Source organism: Camelus ferus, chromosome 11 (assembly GCF_009834535.1).
Source record: "Camelus ferus isolate YT-003-E chromosome 11, BCGSAC_Cfer_1.0, whole genome shotgun sequence".
NCBI classification, from domain to species: Eukaryota; Metazoa; Chordata; class Mammalia; order Artiodactyla; family Camelidae; genus Camelus; species Camelus ferus.
Window position 1 is genome coordinate 19829154 of NC_045706.1, and position 21431 is coordinate 19850584.

Consider the following 21431-nt stretch of genomic DNA (forward strand, 5'->3'; position numbering starts at 1 on the left):
AGCCAGAGGGGGCGACTTTCTCTAATTCCATCAAAGTCACTATATGTCACTATACAGACTAGACTAGGCCCTGGAGCTTTTAAGTTTGCTGCACAATTACTAACTTGCAAAAGTATAAATCGTGACTTTTTTTGTTGCAAACAGAGGTAACAAATGAAACCTTGAACTTATGTAATCAGAAAGGGAATTGACTAAAAGAACAATGGAACCTGAGAATCACCTTGTGGCTAACCTTCAGAAACAAGAGAACCATCAAGATATCCTTTCCCCTTTCCTGTGTGAGCCTCATTCTTTTCTTGTACCTCAGAGCAGCTTTCTCCACATGGCCAAAACAACCACTGTAAAGAGAACCCCAGTTTTACATCTCACAGATTTTGTCCCAGAGAAAAACTACTCATAATAGTATCCCTGGTGCCAAGTCTAATAACCCTAGGAAACAGAACAGCCCCAGTTTGGGTCTGATAATCGAACTTGGCCAGCAGTATGCTTGTCTATGAAAATGTTTCATGTATTCAGGAACCATACAGATGGGGTGAAGAAGGGGCTGTCTTCCTGGACAAAGAGAAATACATGACCAGAAGAAGGTGATCCGAAGGTCAGTCTGCACAATTAAGTGCCACTGCAGCTACATAAACAAGGTAAGGCCCTGCACTTATCACAGATTTAGAGTTAACTTTCTACAAAACAAGGCATTAAAGAAAGGGAGAAGCAAAATATACATACTTAGCCAAAGTTACCAACAGTCCTACTCCTCAATTCCAACCTGAGTGGTTCTCTTATATTTTAAACTGTTTAAATTCTACTAACCACCAAGGCTCAATATATCTCCTCCAATAAGCTTTCCCTAGTATCAAATTCTTCACTAAATTCTCTCTTCTGTCCACTTCCAAGGCACTGACAGCCTAATTCACTCATTACTTCCTTTGATCGTACACTATTTTATATCTTTTATTTACTAGATTTTAAAAATCCTTAAAACCTTCATAATAATGATGATGTTCATACTATTAATTAACAATAACCTTGTTTCTATTACCTGCAGTTTGAGCCACAGTGCTTGATGCACTCTTGGTAAACACATTTTGGAACAGATCTTGGAAAGATGGGATTTAGCATCACTTATGTGTAGAACATGGAATAGCTCCAGAAACTAACTAGATGAGTGCCAGGGAACCTCCTCTTAACTTAGACTCACTGATATAAATGCCAAAGAATGATTCCAAGCAGCAAGTTGTAGACACAAGGTTTATAACGTAAGTGACAGGGATTTGCACCCCCATATATTGCTGTAAATAAGCGTCAAGTGAAAGACCATTATTTCATCTCTTTAACTTTCTACTTAATTTGTTAGAGAAAAAAGAAATTCATGAAACTTACAGAAGTAGTACTTTTTTTGTTGTTTCTAGAAGGCAGAGGAGTTTGTATTTCAACACAGATTTCCAAATCTGAAGCTTGTCAAGTCAGGCACTGATGTGATTAGAATACTAGCTCACTAATTTGGATTAAAGTGAAAATCATTTTGAATTGGTGGAAAGACAATTTTTTGAGGTATATTTAAAAGGCACAAGTAGAATCTGATCTTTAAAAAGTACATAGAAAGTACATTGTTTAATGAACTCTTCATGAAGATTTATTAGCATATTTATTGTTAGGGTGCAATTTTCCATTATGATGGAAAACAGCTTTTTCACTAAATTAATTAACATATTCTTTTATACTCATTACATTATTTTAATTTAACCTCAAAATGGTTTCTTCTTTATATGTAATATTTTGCAGTTCAAAAGCATGTTCTCATTGAAATCTTGCATGATCTATTGATCAGATAAGTAAGCAAAATTGTTAGCCTTCCACAAATGAAGATACTAGGTTTCAAGACATTTCATGGCTTTCCCAAAATCTAAGGCCAGTGAGTCATGCATGGGATGGGATCACAAATCAATAGACTCAAGTTCACTCTAACATACCAAGTAACCACTGGTCTGAACTGCACCATTTTAAGGCATTAATAACTGAATACGTTACCTTATACTTCAGAGACAGAATTAAAAATATACATGTATACACATACATAAATATATCCAACAAATCAAACAAGCACAAATCATCTCCCTTCACTCTTAGACTAATTCCCTAAGTTCTTAGGGATAAAATGTACAAGGTATTATGGGCCAGGAGGAAATGAAGTCCATCCTGCTGATTTGGGCTGAACTCAATTGTGCTATACCACGTCCCCCTCTTTTTTTTTTTTTTACATATTACAATTGAAAAGTAATGATGCACATATATTTATACACAAATTTGCACAAACATGTGTCTACATATGTATGTGTAATTCACATATATTATGTATGATTATATAAATATATATTTGTACCATATGTGCACAATAATTTATATTTATTTAAATAAATTAATAGTAGTTTCTTAATTATCTACCTAATGAAAGCAGATAATTGGATTTAATTGATATTTTTAATTTGCATCAAGTATCTTTTGTACTCCTCCTGAAGAGATATATTCATAGAGGAAATTGGATTTACTGTTTGCATAAACCAGTATTATTTAGCTGGTGGCTGTGCAGGTCCAATTAACTCCTCTAACAACACAAGTGAAATGAGATTACTGGATTATGTTAGTAAGGAATTACAGTTCACTTGGCAGAATATTACTTCTTATAAACGTATTGGAAGAAAATGTATCTAAAAATACTACATGGAATAGCAAGGAGAATTCTTAGAGAAAATTCATTTGTTTTAGATGAGGAAATGTGACATATGATCCCTGACTTATTTAAGAGAGAAAAAGAGCTTTCTAAATTTTTATTGCTGTTGTTATTTTGAAAATACCAGAAAAATGTTGGGAATAAAGAATTTTGAAGACATCTCACTGTTATTACCAACATTATTACCACCAAATCATAAGACGTAATATCATTAATGGAGCTCAATACAGAAAGTTGAATATAAAGTTGGAATTCAGTAGAGACACATCCTACCATGAACTCTGATTGGTAAGTCACAACCTCATCAAACTGACTTTTCCTCATCTGAAAAGTAGAAATAATAATGCTGTTGAATAAGAATCGAATAAGTAATAAATACTCTGTGCTTTGAAGATCATAAATTGAAAAGTGTAAATGAAAGAGGTGGAGTGAAAAGGAATTCTGAAACTATTTTAAACTTTGAAGAAAAAAGTCTTGCTCTATACAATACTGTTATTTCCAAGGATGCATTTTCAGATAGAATTATTGCTTAAAAAATTTCACTTTAAATATAAAGATAAACAGTTAAGTCTTTTCTTCTGCTGCTGTAAGTATTCTGTAAACATAGATGATTAAAAGTCCATGACCTTATGATGAAAAAGTAAATCACCCCAGTAATTAGGTAGATCATCTGAAATATAGAGGGTTTTTAAGAAAACCAAAGCTCATGCCAAAGACTGAGTGAGTGATACTGAACACAGCAAAACCAAATACTCCAGCTCTTGGCTCCCAATCACTCACTCTATTAGATGAAGCCACAACTCAGTCTTTATCCTCCTAACAGCACTTCTGAACAACATTTATTATAATCCTCAGTTCTAAAAAGAAGAAAACTGAGGTTCAAGGAGATTAAATAAATTGTCTGAGATCTCACAGCTAGCTGTTAAAGAGACAGAATTTGGGCTAGAGTCTGCACAGGGAGTGCAAAGCTTATTTCTTCTCACTCCCCTGGCCTGAACTAAGAATGCAATTACTCCTTTTATATATTTGAGATAAGCCTTTTTCTTTGTGACTTACCTATGCTTAACAACTAACCATTTTCTTATTTAGCCCCCTGCCACTAGTTCACTTATGAAGAAGACAACAGTCAACTGCTCCAAGTCATCCTAAAGCAGAGGGGCACAAGAACAAGTGACAGTTGGCTCCCTCTATTCCCCGCCTGGCAGTGGAAGAAGGTAGGACTGTAGAAGGTGGTCACTGAGCAGCTCTGCATGCCAGCCACCTGAACAGCTGGCTGCTGTGTGGGGCAAGTTTGGAGGCTACAAAGGATAAAGACGAGTATGGTCTCTACCCTATCATTAACTGTAAATCCACTAGCCAGTTCAGCAGACCAAAGGAAGTCCTAGCCTGCCTCTCCCACAGATAAAGCTAATAATTAGATATTCACCAATTCACCATCAAACACAAGAAGCTCCATTATCCAAGCTTGGAAAATGGCTGTGTCCAGGACCAGCTGCAAGGATAGAGTCAAGTGGGTCTAGCTGGGGACATTTTTAGCAAACTCTATAACAGAGCTAAGAAACTTTCTTACTTGTAACAGAAGCTTTCTTATTTGTGACACTTAATAGTCCATGAGCTGCATTAGTTTCCTTACCTGCTGGCAAAAATAAAGATGCTTATAAAGTCAGTATTCTAAACATGATTCCTGTATGGACAACTCAGCGTCCTCCTGTGCTTCGACAGCATCCAATTCCATCCAGGTTCCAGACAGCATCACATAGAGGACTATACCAGAAACTGGATGAATCCAAGCACATGAACCCCACTTATTAGAAAAAAAAAATGAATCAAATACTAATTCTACTAGTCATGGGCTAACAGAGTTAAAGCAATTTTGCTAAAAAAAAAAAAAGTATACTACATTTTCTTCCTTTTTAGGCAGTTAAAAAAAAACTTTAATTAGAAGTGTTCAATAAATTAATCTTTTGTCAGGCCCCAATTTACATGTTATTTATGATTCAAAATCCCACAGAACTTGGCTCCAGATCTAACAGGAAAGTTTAGACAGAGACCACTACAGGCTGATGTAGTTTTAGTCATCTCTGTTCCTTCCTGAACTTCCCATAGCCCCTGGAAGAGAAACCTCTACTTACTACATCTCGTGTGCAAGAGTTTAAGTAACCCATTGACAGTCACACAGCTATTAAGCACCACAGTCAGTTCCCAAACCTCAGCAGTCTGTGCTGGCAATCTCTACAAAGTACTGCATTATTTCCTCCTCATGTCAGCTCTTTGAGGTATGTATCCCTCTTCATTGCTAGGATGACTATTTTATCACCCAAACCAGGGCACTTTTGAGGATGAAGTGGAAACTATGATCATCCCAATAGGATGTGAAGACTGATTTTGCCACTTACAAGTTATATGGGTTTTGAAAAGTAACTTAACTTCTGTGATCCTCACCATAAAATGGTGATCATAATATTACTCATTGTAGTGAAAATAAAATGGATAATACATGTACACTCCTTAACACTGTGCCTTTAAAATAAATGCTTTCTAAATGCTTGTAATTCTTCTTATTAATAATTTTAAAATATTCAGGATGGAAGTTAGAGGCCATCAGGGTATTTTTCCAGGAGCAGGGGAGAAAGAAATAAAAATGGGCCTTTTTATTTGAGAAGAGTTGGAGGAAATCATTGGTGGGTAGGGGAGAGTGAGTATTTTGATTAGTTTCATCCATCTTTCTGGATTCCATTTGAAAAAAGAGCATGGCCACAGTAAAACCACATAACTGGTGGAGAGCCTTACCTGTAAGTAAACACAGACAAATGGAATGCCATGATAAATACTGTCGTGGAGATCTTTCTGTATTGAACTTAAAGATCTATGTCAAACTTGTTAATTGCTCTGGAGTACTAAGCTGTTCAGATGTGATTTTTTTTTTTTTAAACAATTCTGACTGATGAATGTCTAGGTCACCAGAAAGAGGCTATAGGATGGAGTATGGTGAGCCCAGGGGTTAGAAAAACAGCACTGGGCTATAGAAGTAAGTAAGGGTTTTAAGCAATATGCTCATCAACATCAGATCTTTCTACTGTACTGTTGTTGCCTTTAACTTCTTGTACCTAAATCTTGTTGCATATATTATAAATCGTTCTGATTGACAATTTGATAGAAGTGGCATTATCAGTTTGAAAGTTCTGCACATGTAACATGCTGATATATTAGCAAAACGCCCTAAAAATATATAGTTCAATACCAGCAGTACTGAAGCTGATGTCATTTGGCAAACTCTTAAGATTTGCTAACCTGGAGGCGGACCTGGGAAGATGGCGGAGTAGAAGGACGCTCGCAGGTCACCCTCTCCCACAAATACACCAAGACCCACATCTACAGACCCACTCAGCCAACCAGAACACCTGTGGAACTCCGACAGAACATCGCCCTCTTCAAAAGATAAAGACGCCAAAAATCTGGTAGGAGAAAAGGAAAAAAGAAAAAACAAAAGGCAAAGCAGCGCGGGACGGGTCTCGCGGGGAGGGAGCCGCAAAGGAGGACTGGCGCTCGCTCGCTGGGTCTCCCCTCTCCAACTGAGAGGCCAGCGGGACGGAGGGGGAGCCTCCGAGGCTCCGATCTGTACAGAGCAGCCCTTGACTAACAGAACTAAGTTAAACGGGCACAGAGCGTCCCCCCGACACCCAGCCTGAGACGCGGGCCGGCAGCGGCGGGCAGGGCCAGGCTGCACAAGCCGGGCGGAGGACGGAAGTGGCTGCACGGAGGCAGCCCCGGGGGAACGCAAGGGGCTGCGCGCCGTGGCTGTGGGTGCACAGGGCAGAACAACCTGGGCCCTCCATAAAACAGCACGGTTGATGTGCTCTCGGGGGAAGGGTGCACACCCCCATCTCTGAAAACCCGCGGAAAGTTTTCGGGGGAAGAGAGGTGGGGCTCAAGCACAGCCTCCATATCGCGATATCCTCCTGCGCTGAGCACCCAGGCGGGGGGGGGGGGGGGGGGGGGGCGCGAAACCTGCATCCGCACCGAAGGGCTTAGCAGCCTCAAAGGCCAGACTGAGAGTGGCCTGCAGCCCGGGGCAGATAGGATCCTTCCATCCTGGTCCCTCAGAGAACTTGCTCCACAAAGACAAACAAGGAGCTGGGTTTTGGCTCGGAGCAGGGACAGGGCTGTCCCTCGGTCTTCCCCAACCAAGCCCACCTGCGGAGCGCCGACCAGGGCGGAGCGCGCAGCCCCACAGAGCAGCGGAGCTACCGACGGCAGAGCAGGTAGAGCGAGAGCGGCCCCCCGCCTTTCAGGCAGGAACACAGCCCCTGACCGAGGTGCTGGGAGGGGGCACGACCCGCCCTCCTACCTGGCCAGTCTGCAACATCTGACTGCGGCATCCGGAGGGCAGCGACCTGCCCGCCCACAGCAGAGAGCTGCACCTGACCCAGTGTTAGGAGGAGGTGCGATCTGCTTGCCGACAGGTGCTGGGAGCAGCACAGAAGAGGGCGCCAACGGAGGGCCTCTGAAAACAGCAAGCTGAGCTTCCAGAACAGGACGAAGACAGAAAGACTTCACAGTAAAAGCACACAGACGCCAGGAGAACACCGACAAACCCCGCCCCCCTTTTTTTTTTAAATCTGTTTTTACCTGTTCTATTTTCTATTACTCTCTTAATTTTTACTTCTTAATTCATTTCTATTTCTCTTGGGTTTTGATGCCCTGATATTGATTAGACACAGGTTTCAAATACATCTATTCATCTCTCCCCCCCCCCCTTTTTTTGTAAAGGTTTTAAAAGGACGTCTCAACCCGATTAATACTCTGCTTCAACTCACTCTTCTATTATTCATTATACACTGTTTTCAAACCCTCTTTCTCCCTTCTTTTAAAATTCTTTCTCTCTCTCTTTTTTTTCTTTTTTTCCTAAGTTCTATTCCTAAATAGGCATTAGATAGATAAAATCCTTAAGGACCAAAATAAACAACTGATACTCCATAAACCACAGTGCCAAAGAGGTATGAGCAAGATGAAGAAGCAGAAAAACCTTTCCCAATTAAAAGAACAAGAGAAATCCCCTGAAAGAAAGATCAATGAAATAGACATCGATAGCCTACTAGATCAAGATTTCAAAAAAGGAGTGATCGAATTGCTGAAGGAATTAAAAGAGATAGTGTTTAGAGATATAAAATATGTCAAAAATGAAATTGAAGCTATAAAGAAGAGCCAAGTAGAATGGGTAAACTCATTGACAGAGATGAGGAATGATCTAATAGCTGTGCAAAGCCGACTAGATAACGCAGAGGAACGAATTAGTGATCTAGAAGACAGGGCAATAGAAAGCACCCATTCAGAAGAACTACAAGATAAGCAAATAAAAAATAATGAAAATAGCATAAGGGACCTATGGGATAATATAAAGCGTCCCAATCTTCGCATAATAGGGGTCCCAGAAGGAGAAGAAAGATCAAAGGGGATTGAAAAGGTTTTTGAAGAAATCATGACTGAAAACTTCCCAAACTTAAAGAAGGAATCAGATATCCAAGTACAGGAAGCTCAGAGGGTCCCAAACAGGAAGAACCCAAATAGACCCACACCAAGACATATCATAATCAAGATGGCCAGAGTCAAGGATAAAGAAATGATTCTAAAAGCAGCAAGAGAAAAGCAAAGAGTAAGTTACAAGGGAACCCCCATAAGGCTCTCAGCTGATTTCTCTACACAAACACTACAGGCCAGAAGGGAGTGGCAAGATATATTCAACAGCCTAGGATGAATGAAAAAAAGATGCAGCCTAGGATCCTTTATCCAGCAAGGCTATCCTTGAGGATAGAAGGAGAAATAAAGAGTTTCACAGACAAAAAAAAGCTGCAGGAGTTTAGCAACACTAAACTCATGCTAAAAGAAATATTGAAAGGGCTATTCTAAATAGAAAAGCAGCAGGATGCTACAGAAATGAGAAACACACAACTGGAAAGGTGATAACTCATGAATTACAAATAAAGTAAACATGAAATTATAAAAGACATACAAATCACTGAGAGTGGGAGAGGGAGGCAGGGAAATATAGAATATTTTCTTCTTTCTTTTTAAAATTTTTTTTAACAGTAGGATGGGTTTGAGATCATGTTACTATCAGTTTAATAAAAACAGTTATAGTAATGGGTTGATTTACAAAAAAAGGGTAACCACAAGCCAAAAATTTACAAAGGAGTCACAAAAATTAAATAAAATCCATGATAATACAAAGGAAAATTACCAAATCACAAAAGGAAGAAGAAAGGGACAAACATGATATACCAATTCAACTGCAAAGATAAGTTCAAAATGGCAATAAACACACATCTATCATTAATTACTGTAAATGTTAATGGACTAAATGCTCCAGTCAAAAGACACAGAGTGGCAGACTGGATAATAAAGCAAGAACCTTCAATATGCTGCATACAAGAGACCCACTTTAGGGAGAAGGACACATATAGATTGAGAGTGAATGGATGGAAAAGGATATTCCATGCAAATGGAAAAGCCAAAAAAGCAGGTGTTGCAGTACTGATTTCAGACAAAATAGACTTTAAAACAAAGGCCATAAAGAAAGATAAAGAAGGACATTTTATAATGATTAAAGGAGTGATACAAGATGAGGATATTACACTCGTTAATATATATGCACCCAATATAGGAGCACCTAAGTACATACAAGAATTACTAACAGAGATAAAGGGGGATATTGATGGGAATACAATCATAGTTGGAGATTTTAACACTGCATTAACATCACTAGACAGATCTTCCAGACAGAAAATAAACAAGGCAACAGAGAAATTAAATACTACAATAGAAAAACTAGATTTGGTGGATATTTTCAGAGCATTACACCCCCCAAAAATAGGATATACATTCTTTTCAAGTGCACATGGAACATTTTCCAGGATCGATCATGTACTTGGGCACAAAAGAAACCTCAACAATTTTAAGAAGATAGAAATTATCTCAAGCATCTTTACTGACCACAATGCCATGAAACTGGAAATCAACAACAGAGAAACAAAGGAGAAAAAAAGGAAAGCATGGAGATTAAACAATATGTTATTGAAAAAACAAAGGATCAATGAGGAAATCAAAGCTGAAATTAAAAAATACCTTGAGACAAATGATAATGAAAGCACAACCACTCAAAACCTATGGGACACAGCAAAGGCAGTGCTAAGAGGGAAGTTTATAGCGATACAGGCCTTCCTCAAAAAAGAAGAACAATCTCAAATAAACAATTTAACCTACCACCTGAATGAATTAGAAAAAGAAGAACAAAAAGCCCCAAAAAGCAGCAGAAGGAAGGAAATAATAAAGATCAGAGAGGAATTAAATACAATAGAGATTAACAAGACCATAGAAAAAATCAACCAAACCAAAAGCTGGTTTTTTGAAAAAGTAAATAAAATCGACAAACCTCTGACCAAACTCACAAAGAAGAAAAAAGAGAGAGCACAAATTAGCAAAATAAGAAAGGAAAATGGAGAAATTACAACAAACAAAATAGAAATACAGAATATCATACGAGAATATTATGAAAAACTATATGGAACCAAACTGGATAACCTAGAGGAGATGGACAAGTTTCTGGAAACATACTGTCCACCAAAAGTGAATCAAGAAGAATCTGAACACTTGAACAATCTGATCACTAGAAAGGAAATAGAAATAGCAATTAAAAACCTCCCTACAAATAAAAGTCCAGGACCGGACGGCTTCACCGGGGAATTCTACCAAACATACAAAGAAGAACTCATACCAGTCCTTCTCAAACTCTTCCAGACGATTGAAAAGGAGGGAATACTCCCAAACTCATTCTATGAAGCCACCATCACCCTGATACCAAAACCAGGCAAAGACACTACAAAAAAGAGAATTATAGGCCAATATCACTGATGAACATAGACGCCAAAATCCTCACCAAAATTTTAGCAAATAGAATCCAACAACACATAAAAAAGATTATACATCATGACCAAGTGGGGTTCATCCCAGGGACACAAGGCTGGTTCAACATACGCAAATCAATCAGTGTAATACATCACATCAACAAGAGAAAGGACATAAACCACATGATCATCTCAATCGATGCAGAAAAAGCATTTGATAAAATTCAACACCCATTTATGATAAAAACTCTCGCCAAAGTGGGTATAGAGGGAACATATCTCAACATAATTAAAGGTATATATGACAAACCTACAGCCAGCATAGTACTCAACGGTGAAAAACTCAAAAGCTTCCCACTAAAATCTGGGACAAGACAAGGATGCCCACTATCACCACTCCTATTCAACATAGTCCTGGAAGTCCTAGCCACAGCAGTCAGGCAAGAGAAAGAAATAAAAGGGATCCAAATTGGAAAAGAAGAGGTAAAAGTGTCATTATATGCTGATGACATGTTACTATATATAGAAAACCCTAAAAGGTCCACACAAAAGCTACTAGAGCTGATTGAAGAATTCAGCAAGGTAGCAGGTTACAAAATTAACCTTCAAAAATCAGTTGCATTTCTTTACACTAACGATAAATCAACAGAAGAAGAAAGTAAAGAAACAATCCCCTTTAAAATAGCACCCAAAGTAATAAAATATCTGGGAATAAATCTAACCAAGGAGGTGAAAGAATTATACACAGAAAACTATAAACCATTGATGAAGGAAATTAAAGAAGACTTTAAAAAATGGAAAGATATTCCATGCTCTTGGATCGGAAGAATCAATATTGTTAAAATGGTCACACTGCCCAAGGCAATCTACAGATTTAATGCAATCCCTATCCAATTACCCAGGACATATTTCACAGAACTAGAAAAAATCATAATAAAATTCATATGGAACCATCAAAGACCTAGAATTGCCAAAGCATTACTGAAGAGAAAGAAAGAGGCTGGAGGAATAACTCTCCCAGACTTCAGACAATACTATAGAGCTACAGTCATCACGACAGCATGGTATTGGTACCAAAACAGACATATAGACCAATGGAACAGAATAGAGAGCCCAGAAATGAACCCACAAACTTTTGGTCAACTCATCTTTGACAAAGGAGGCAAGAATATACATTGGAATAAAGACAGTCTCTTCAGCAAATGGTGTTGGGAAAACTGGACAGCAGCATGTAAAACAATGAAGCTAGAACACTCCCTTACACCATATACAAAAATCAACTCAAAATGGATTAAAGACTTAAACATAAGACAAGATACAATAAACCTCCTAGAGGAAAACATAGGCAAAACATTATCTGACATACATCTCAAAAATTTTCTCCTAGAAGAAATAAAAGCAAGAATAAACAAATGGGACCTAATGAAACTTACAAGCTTCTGCACAGCAAAGGAAACCAGAAATAAAACAAGAAGAAAACCTATGGAATGGGAGAAAATTTTTGCAAATGAAACCGACAAAGGCTTGATCTCCAGAATATATAAGCAGCTCATACGACTCAATAAGAAAAAAATAAACAACCCAATCCAAAAATGGGCAGAAGACCTAAACAAGCAATTCTCCAAGGAAGACATACAAATGATCAAAAAGCACATGAAAAAATGCTCAATATCACTAATTATCAGAGAAATGCAAATCAAAACTACAATGAGGTATCACCTCACACCAGTCAGAATGGCCGTCATTCAAAAATCCACAAATGACAAATGCTGGAGAGCTGTGGAGAAAGGGGAACCCTCCTACACTGCTGGTGGGAATGCAGTTTGGTGCAGCCACTATGGAAAACAGAGTGGAGATTCCTCAAAAGACTATGAATAGACTTACCATGTGACCCAGGAATCCCACTCCTGGGCTTGTATCCAGAAGGAAATCTACTTCAGGATGACACCTGCACCCCAATGTTCATAGCAGCACTATTTACAATAGCCAAAACATGGAAACAGCCTAAATGTCCATCAACAGGTGACTGGATAAAGAAGAAGTGGTGTATTTATACAATGGAATACTACTCAGCCATAAAAACCGACAACATAATGCCATTTGCAGCAACATGGATGCTCCTGGAGAATGTCATTCTAAGTGAAGTAAGCCAGAAAGAGAAAGAAAAATACCATATGAGATCGCTCATATGTGGAATCTAAAAAACAAAAACAAAAACAAACAAACAAACAAAAACAAAGCGTAAATAAAGGACAGAAATAGACTCACAGACAGAGAATACAGACTTGTGGTTACCAGGGGGGTGGAGGGTGGGAAGGGATAGACTGGGATTTCAAAATTGTAGAATAGACTACACTGTATAGCACAGGGAAATATACACAAAATGTTATGATAACTCACAGAGAAAAAAATGTGACAATGAGTGTGTATATGTCCATGAATAACTGAAAAATTGTGCTGAACACTGGAATTTGACACAACATTGTAAAATGATTATAAATCAATAAAAAATGTTAAAAAAAAAAGATTTGCTAACCTGTCACATGACAAATGATACAATGGGGCTGTGTTTTAAGTAAGATTAGTTTCTAAAGTCAGTATGTAACATATAAATTGTATATAGTTAAAATTATAAAGCCATAAATATTATGTTATTTTGGGGAAGGCAATCCTTGATGATAATTCTTATGTACTCTGAGATGTAAGAGGCACTGAGCCAGAACAGAGGGAAAACAAAACGGAAGAAAAGTTTGTATGATCACTGGTATAGATGGAATGTCTATATCCTCCAAACCTCTCATGTTGAAGCCTATCCCCTGTGTGATGGTATTTAGAGGTGAAGTCTTACGTCATGAGGGTGTAGCTGTCATGAGATTAGCATCTTTATAAAAGTGGCTCCAGATTTCTCCCTTGATTGCCCCCTCTGCCATGTGAGGATGCAGTGACAAGACAGCTGTCTATGAACCAGGAAGCAGGTTCTTACCAGACACCAAATCTGCTAGAGCTTTGACCATGGACTCCCCAGTCTCTCAGACCACGGGGACATACATTTCTGTTGCTTATAAGCCACCCGATCTATGGTGTTTGGTTATAACAGCCTAAACAGATTAAGACACTGATGTCTAAGAATCAGATTATTCTGCTTTTAAGATAATTATCAAATACTGAGTATGAGAGAGGGATGGGTAGGGAATTTTAATAAAATATTCATGTTTGGTTATAAGATTTATACCATTTTGCTTTATGTTAGAGTTCTACCAGAAGATTACTGAGATGATTAAGAATATGTGAAAGTACTAACACAGTTTTGATACTTAGAAGAGCTCAATTTTTTTTTTCAAATTTTAAATCTAAATTTTGTTCTATGAAACCTACATGTCCAATGTTTTTTGAAAAGCACACTAACTCTTTCTTGTTTTCAAAGCTAGTACCTTCTCTTGTTATAACAATAAGGGCTACTACCTTTGTATTTTAGCACTGACCTCGAGATCTTTGAAGTGACATGGCACGGTAAGAAAGCAGAAGTGGAAGTTCCTTATGCTAGCTTCTAAAGTCAGCATTGAGTTAAATAAATACAGGATGCCAGGTCACTGTACACAAGGACTTACTGTCATTTTTCAATTGAAAATTACCCTGATTCCTAATGAGGCTAAGAATTTTTCATATGTTCACTACTCATTTCTATTCCCATCAATTGACTGCACATATCCTTTATCATTACCTTTTTTAAAAGTTGTATTGATTTATAGTAGTTCACTGTATATTCTGGATGATGTCTCCATTATTTATTTAAGGGTTTTTTTCTTTTTTGGATGTCTGAGATATAGTATTTTTATTTATAGTTATATCTACAAATCCTCCCTTCATTTCTTTTTTTAGATGTACTTAAGATTTACATTACTTTCTACATCCTTCATCCTATATAATCTCGTCAAGAATCTTTGAGGATCCCATTTTATGAGGAAATAAAGATGTGCTGAATTTAACCGAATTGTTTAAGGAGTAGATTCTAAATAGTCAGGCAGAAATCCAAATCTTCTGACTCTATTTAAACTCTTTTGTCTCTTCTGACCACAAAGGTAATGAAGTATTGCAAAAGAAAAATTGTACCCCGCTAGTTATAAAGGCAAGAAGCACGTTTTCCCCCTTTATTCTAGAGTATTGCAAAGGGGAAGAGACTAAACTCATCTCCACTGAAACAAAAAGCAGGAAGGTTTTTAAGTGCTGGCTTGAGCTGGTGGAAAATTCGCAGGAAGGACATTAGCAGGAAGGCTGGTCAGTGTGATTGGACCAGCTGTGTTTGTAAGTGATGAGTATCCTTGCTAGGTTCCACCTCCCCACAGACATTGGGAGTTTGGGCTAAGGTCTTTCTGGATAATTACATTTCCAAGAGAGCTTCTGAGTCCTGGAAAAATACATTTCTGGGTTATAGAATATTTATATCTCAAAGGGGCAAAGAAAGAATTTACAAGTTTTCTAAAGTTAAATGCTCTAAGAAAAGGGAGGTCAGGGTCCTGTGGTCAGGAATAAAACTGTCTAAAATCGACTCAAGATGATAGGAATTTGCAAACCATCTTGGTCAGTAAAAGGGATGACTATATTTACATGTTGACTACTACTAAGAAATGGGTCATTATAATGTGTGGTTGCTTTAGGACTTCTTTTTGTGTATTTGTTTCAAGTGACAGAAATTCAGTTCTACTTAAGCTTATTCTTCCTAGCTCAGGCTCAGCATGATAAAGTGCTCCAATGATGACACCAGGACTGGCTCTCCCTTGCTGTCTTTTCATCCACGTATTTAGCTACACATCTATCTTTGTTTCTTGGCTATACGTCACTTAGCACCTCTTTGCGTGTTGGCCTGTTCTCTCCTGCTCTGGAAGGCTCTTTCCACATGGTGGCATGAGGAAGCCAGCTGGTGGTAAAAAGCATGGGTACCATGGTCCACCCCCACGGTGAACTCAAATTTCAACTTTGCCTGGAAGAGTACAGATTTCTTTTCTCACTACACCACCCATACTCTAGGCTCTTCTCTCTTAGAGGAAAGTGACTGATTTTCCACTGTCAAAAAATAAGAAAAAAAAAACCTGTTTGTGCATAAAGAAATCCTTTTTATTAACTCTTGCCATTTTTGAGCCAGGATTCTATAGAATTGTTCATGCCACAGGCTAATTTTAGTCTGATGTTCTGGGTGATAGAGAGGTGTGTTGTTGCTCTTGTTTTTGTGGTGTACTGTTCCTGGTCACTAGGTGTATACAAGTTTCCAAATGATTATTTCCAACTAAGAGAAAAGCACCCCTTTGAGGAGGAGCACCCCACAGGAAGAGCATTAGCTGGTTGCTGAGATGCACCTTCAGTGATTCATTTAGCAAGGCCTGAGGAAGTGTGACCACTAGCAGGTGTGTATTTCAGTGAGAAAAGAGGTGAGGCTGGACCAATGGTCAATAAGTCACACAGCCAACTAGGATTTAGAATCCAATCTGTACCCTCTTGAAGGGGTACATTTATCATCCAAGACAAAGGTTTAGAAATGACATCTTGCAATCAACTTAGGAGGAAGGGAATCAACGCCCAGTGTTATTACGTGTTTGGGCCAAGTTCACATTGCTCAGAGGGAAAAAAACAGACCAGATCTCCACTGGTAATCTTCTTATTTGTCCTGTTGGAAACTTGCTTATCTTTCAACTTAACTCATTTGATATTTGTTTAAATCCAAAAAGGAATCAGACCTCACAATGAAAAAGCTCCTGTCCTCACATAAATGTTGTTAAGTTTTCTTTAAAATCCGTATGTACCACACATTTCCTATGCTTTCTTATTTCAGAAAATCCCAAGAATGAACTATGAAACTGAATCAAGAGAGGTGGCTTTATACTATTTATGCTGAATCGAACCCTCTTTTTCAGGTGATTATAGCCTTGTAAAGAGAGAGATACAAATCATACAAATGATGAAACTGAGACCATTATTTTCTCAGAAGCCGAGGGCTTACTGAATTAACTTTCAGGATAACCTAGCAAGTAAGTAACCCAGCATGGAGATGGATTTAAACCCTGGTCTCTCTGTTTCTAAAGGTCATGTTCTTTCATTCCCACCACATGACTCCAATGCAAGAATTCTTTCTGTCAAGTTAACTCTTGTGATTCTCATTTAATAAAGATTTTGAGAAGATGTTACCAACTCAGGTCTCATAAACCAAAAAAAAAAGAGAAGGGTGGATTTCTCCGCCAAATAGAATCAGTATCAGAAACACGCATTTCTCGCAATGTGTTGTACTCCTGAAAAGAGACAAAGGAACCTAGTGACTCACGTTCAAGAGAGGAACTAGTGGTGGAATCAGCCTGGAAACCAGACCTTCCTTCAGGGCTGGAATACACTTTACTACATCTACCTGGTCAGAAGTGGGAAAATATTTTGCCATTAAGAATTTTTTTCCCCTAAATAAGTGAAACTGCCTCCTTCACCCAAGACAGTAGATCATAAGGATGGATGGTTTCTCCATAGCCAGGCTCTGGGCACGGCTGCAGCATTTCAAAATTCATAATTTTCTGCTCCCTGCTCTCAGCCAGTCTGACCCAGAGAAGCTATCACAGGAACACTAGGGAAATAATCGGCACACTGGGCAAGAGTCAGGCCCTGCGGTTTTCTGATGGGCCTCATACTGGGAGCTGGAGATGTGACTGCCTCCAGTTACTGCCGTGGGAAAACGGCCAAGGAAGAGAACCACTGCACCCCATTTGACGATCAATCTGATCACTTAATGCAAACATTCCCTCTTAATGGTCTCTACATTTTGCAAATTCCAGGGGCAGATTGTTTATTTTTGAATGAATTTTAGATTAAAGATTCATGAAATATTTTACGAAGTTCTGCTATATTCACCATCTCATTAAACCTTGAACACACCCCAAGAGATGGCTTATTTGTCATGTGAAGAAACTGACTTAACCATATAATCCTGAATGGTAGAACCAAGACCTTGAAGTTCAACCTTCTGCTTTCAAGGTTCCATGCCAATCTGCCTCTCGCTCAAAGATCTTAGTGTAATTTTTCAATCAGTGGTGGCAGAAATCTGAAGAAAGCACACAGAGACCATAAAACTCAAAATTCCATGTGCTCATGCTGAGAATGGCCCTTGCTTTACAGTGTAGTTTCTTCCATGATAAACACATTACAGTGGAGAAGACATCAACCACTCACATATATGTGTCACTTCTTATTGTAACGATGCATAGAAATTAGTCTCATAATAAGTGAATAATATTTTGTGTTCTTGACTGGTAACTTGTTTTCTTTTCCCTCCATTTTTTTAAAATTCAAGTATAGTCAGTTTACAATGTGGTGTCAATTTCTGATGTACCGCATGTTTCAGTCATACATATACATAAATTTATTCCTTTTCACTGTTTTCTTTATAGGTTACTACAAAATACTGAATATAGTTCCCTGTGCTATACAGTAGAAACTTGTTTATCTACCTCATATATAGTAGTTAATATTTGCAAATGTTGAACTCCCAATTTGTCCCTTCCCACCTCCTTCCCCTTCCCTGTAACCGTAAGTTTGTTTTCTATGTCTGTGAGTCTGTTTCTGCTTTGTAAATAAGTTCATTTGTGTCTGTGTTTTAAATTCCACATATAAGTGATATCATATGGTATTTTTCTTTCTCTTTCTGGCTTACTTCACTTAGAATGATGATTTCCAGGTCCATTCATTGTTGCTGCAAATGGCATTATTTTATGTTTTTATGGCTGAGTATTGACTGATAACTTGTGATATGTTCTCTCTCTCTACTTGGTGTGGCTGGTGCCCCACTGCATTGACATTGCTAAAGCCCTCCAACTGCCCTCCTTGATTTTCTTCAGAAAATTATTTCTATTTCATCCAATTCATTTCAGCAGCCTCAACTTCTAAAATGGTTTCTGAATTTTCTCTTTTACAAAGAGTGTCCTATGTATGTAAGAAATAAGATAGTAGAGAAAATCACAGAAGCAAGAGACCCCGACTCAGCTGAAGTGTCCATTCAATTCAGCTAGCTTTCACACACGAAAGCACTGGTGTGTCAGACCACACCGTTTCTCCTAGACAACTGAGCTGTGCTTTGTTCCATTCCCCCTTCTCATTTCTATGATTCTAAAATTCCTGACTTCACTTCCTAGGCTGCTATTATTCCTCGCAACCCTTTCCTGGCAAGCAAGCATCACCTCCGCCCCTCTGCCTTAGTCAATTTGCAGTTGCAGGTGAATACCTGTAGACTACCTTGGTTTCAAGTGTGTACACACACTTACCCCTTACCCCATTACCCTCATAGTTTAAGATGATGTATCTCCTTAGAAATAAATCACTTTCACACACCTTAAAATTCAGTATCCCCAAAATTGGAGGGGTGTTTGGGCAGTTTCTTTTCCCTACTCTGGATTCATCAAAGTTGCATGACTTTCTGAGAATCATTTTCCATGGTTTCTATCTTGAAACAGCAGATACACTATCACACAGGAAGAAAGGTCAGAAACCTAGTTAGAAAATGAGCTTTAGAGAAAATAAAATCAAAGGCCTTCCATTTTACAGATAAAGAAACTATTATGTTAGTGATACTTAACATTTTTGGTCATGTGCACTACTGAAAATCTGATAAATCTATAAACTTATTAGGAGAAAATGTATGTATATATAAAATTTCAGGGGTCTCAAAGACCTACTAAAGTCCATGTCATCAGATTATGGAACTTGCATAGGGCAATGTATCCTAAAACTAAGTATAACCGGTGTTTGGACCATTCATTTTGATAGTCTGTAGAGAATTCAATTCAGTTTAATTATCTTATATCCATCTTGCATTTTTCTCTAGTCTTTCCAACCACAACATTTTACTAATGTTTACAAAAAAAAATACACAGAAATGAACACTGTAAGGAAATATGTCAAAACACAAGCCAAATTAAACAAATTAAGTATCTATGACTTGCCACAATTTAAGATTATTTCATGAGTTCTTATAAGAGGTTATATTAAATGTTAAGTTAAAAGACTTATTTCTAAATGTTTTTTATAAATATATTTACCAATCAGAAAAAAGTTTCACCCCACAAAGAATCCTAATATTTAATGCAGTCTTCCTACTTGTCTCAGTAGAAATGTGGAGGAAGGACTTTGTGAATCCAACTTCTTATCTAGATATATCTGAAGGTGAAAGAATATCAAGTTATTTACTATGTTAAATTGATAAAGTACAAACTAGAAAAAGGAAGCAGTCCCATCTCGCTTGAGTGATGAATGATCATGAATGTGAAATGCTATTATAAATGTACTGAATCATGAAATAAAGCTATTACAATTAATCAGGAAAATATAATGGATCTGCTGAAGATAGGTAAAGAAAACTTGGTCTCAGCAAAACCAAACCCAACAAAGTGAAGTTTAAAATGAGGCTTCAAACATAAATGCTTTCAGATGACTTAATATACTCCTATTTAAAAAATATTAAAATCCACAATAAGGACATATAATATGTGTCACTAGAGCTGACAGAGTTAGGCCAAGAACTGCAGGAAGTCCCTGCAGGACAAATATATCACCATGCCAGAAAGCTATTGAAAGTTCCCATGAATGTGCTTTTTTGGCATGCCCAACAAAAGAGGAGAAGATGCTGAGACCACAGGCATTTGCAGCGATGGACAATTTGTCTGAGCACCTCCTGAGACAGGGTCAAGGTCCAGGTCCATTTCTGGCAGGTTAGAGTGCAGATTGTGAAAACCCATCACATTTCTGAGGCCCCACAGAGGCACTGGTGTGCGTGTGTGTGTGTGTGTGTGTGTGTGTGTGTGTGTGTGTGTGTATTTGAATTACTGAGACTGTTTATTATCAAATATGAAAATTTGTCATAATCCTTGATCTGAATATGATTAAAAGAGGTAAACTGTCCAGGATTAAAATCAAAATGGCAATGCTCAAAAGGTAAGTTCAGGAAGCATGATGTCATCAATTCTATGTTGGGATCTTAAGGAAGAAAAAGTTCTATTCCCAGCTAAAGGACCAGTAAATTGAATGGCATTGGGGAATTCATAGACTTGAAGTTGGAAGGTGGATATATTTAAATAGGAAGTATGACAAGAACAAATGAAAGAACTTCAACTGAAACTGAGCTTACAAAGAAAGAAAAGATGGAGGAAAATTAATGGCTCACAAAGTGGACATTAAAAAAAAATCATGGAGGTAGAGCAGCAGACAAAGCTGTAGCCAAAAGAAAGCATTATTAGTCCATTCAAATAAAGAAAAAAAACATAAAGCTATGACCTTACATCTGTCCCAGAATCAAGTAGGAAAAAAAAAAAAAAAAAAGACTTTGAAAATGCCATCTAGCCCTAAGATATTCTCAAAGTTCTGAAGTTTTCAAGAATGTTGGCTTATTCTTGTTTGAATAAATTGGTTCCACTTATTAACAGGAATATTATTATTCTGTTAAGCAAGCTGTCTCAGTTTCTCTAAAGTAAATATTTAAGAAGCAGCAAAAATAAGTTAGATGATAATATAAGGTTTGAAATCAGTGTTCTGGGTTCAGATTCCATCCAAAATTAATCAGTTGTGTGAACTTACACAATGTATTTCTTTTCCTGATCCAAAATTTTCTGATTTATAAAATAAGAAGAATAATAGTGTCCCCATCATTTTTTTTTTTTTTGGAGTTTAGAGAAGCTTATGCATATAAAGAGTTTACCATAGTACCTGGCTTACAGAAGGAACTCAAGTACTATTACTCCTGCTACTGCTGCTGCTACTACTAACACTTCATCAACAGTAGTGATACT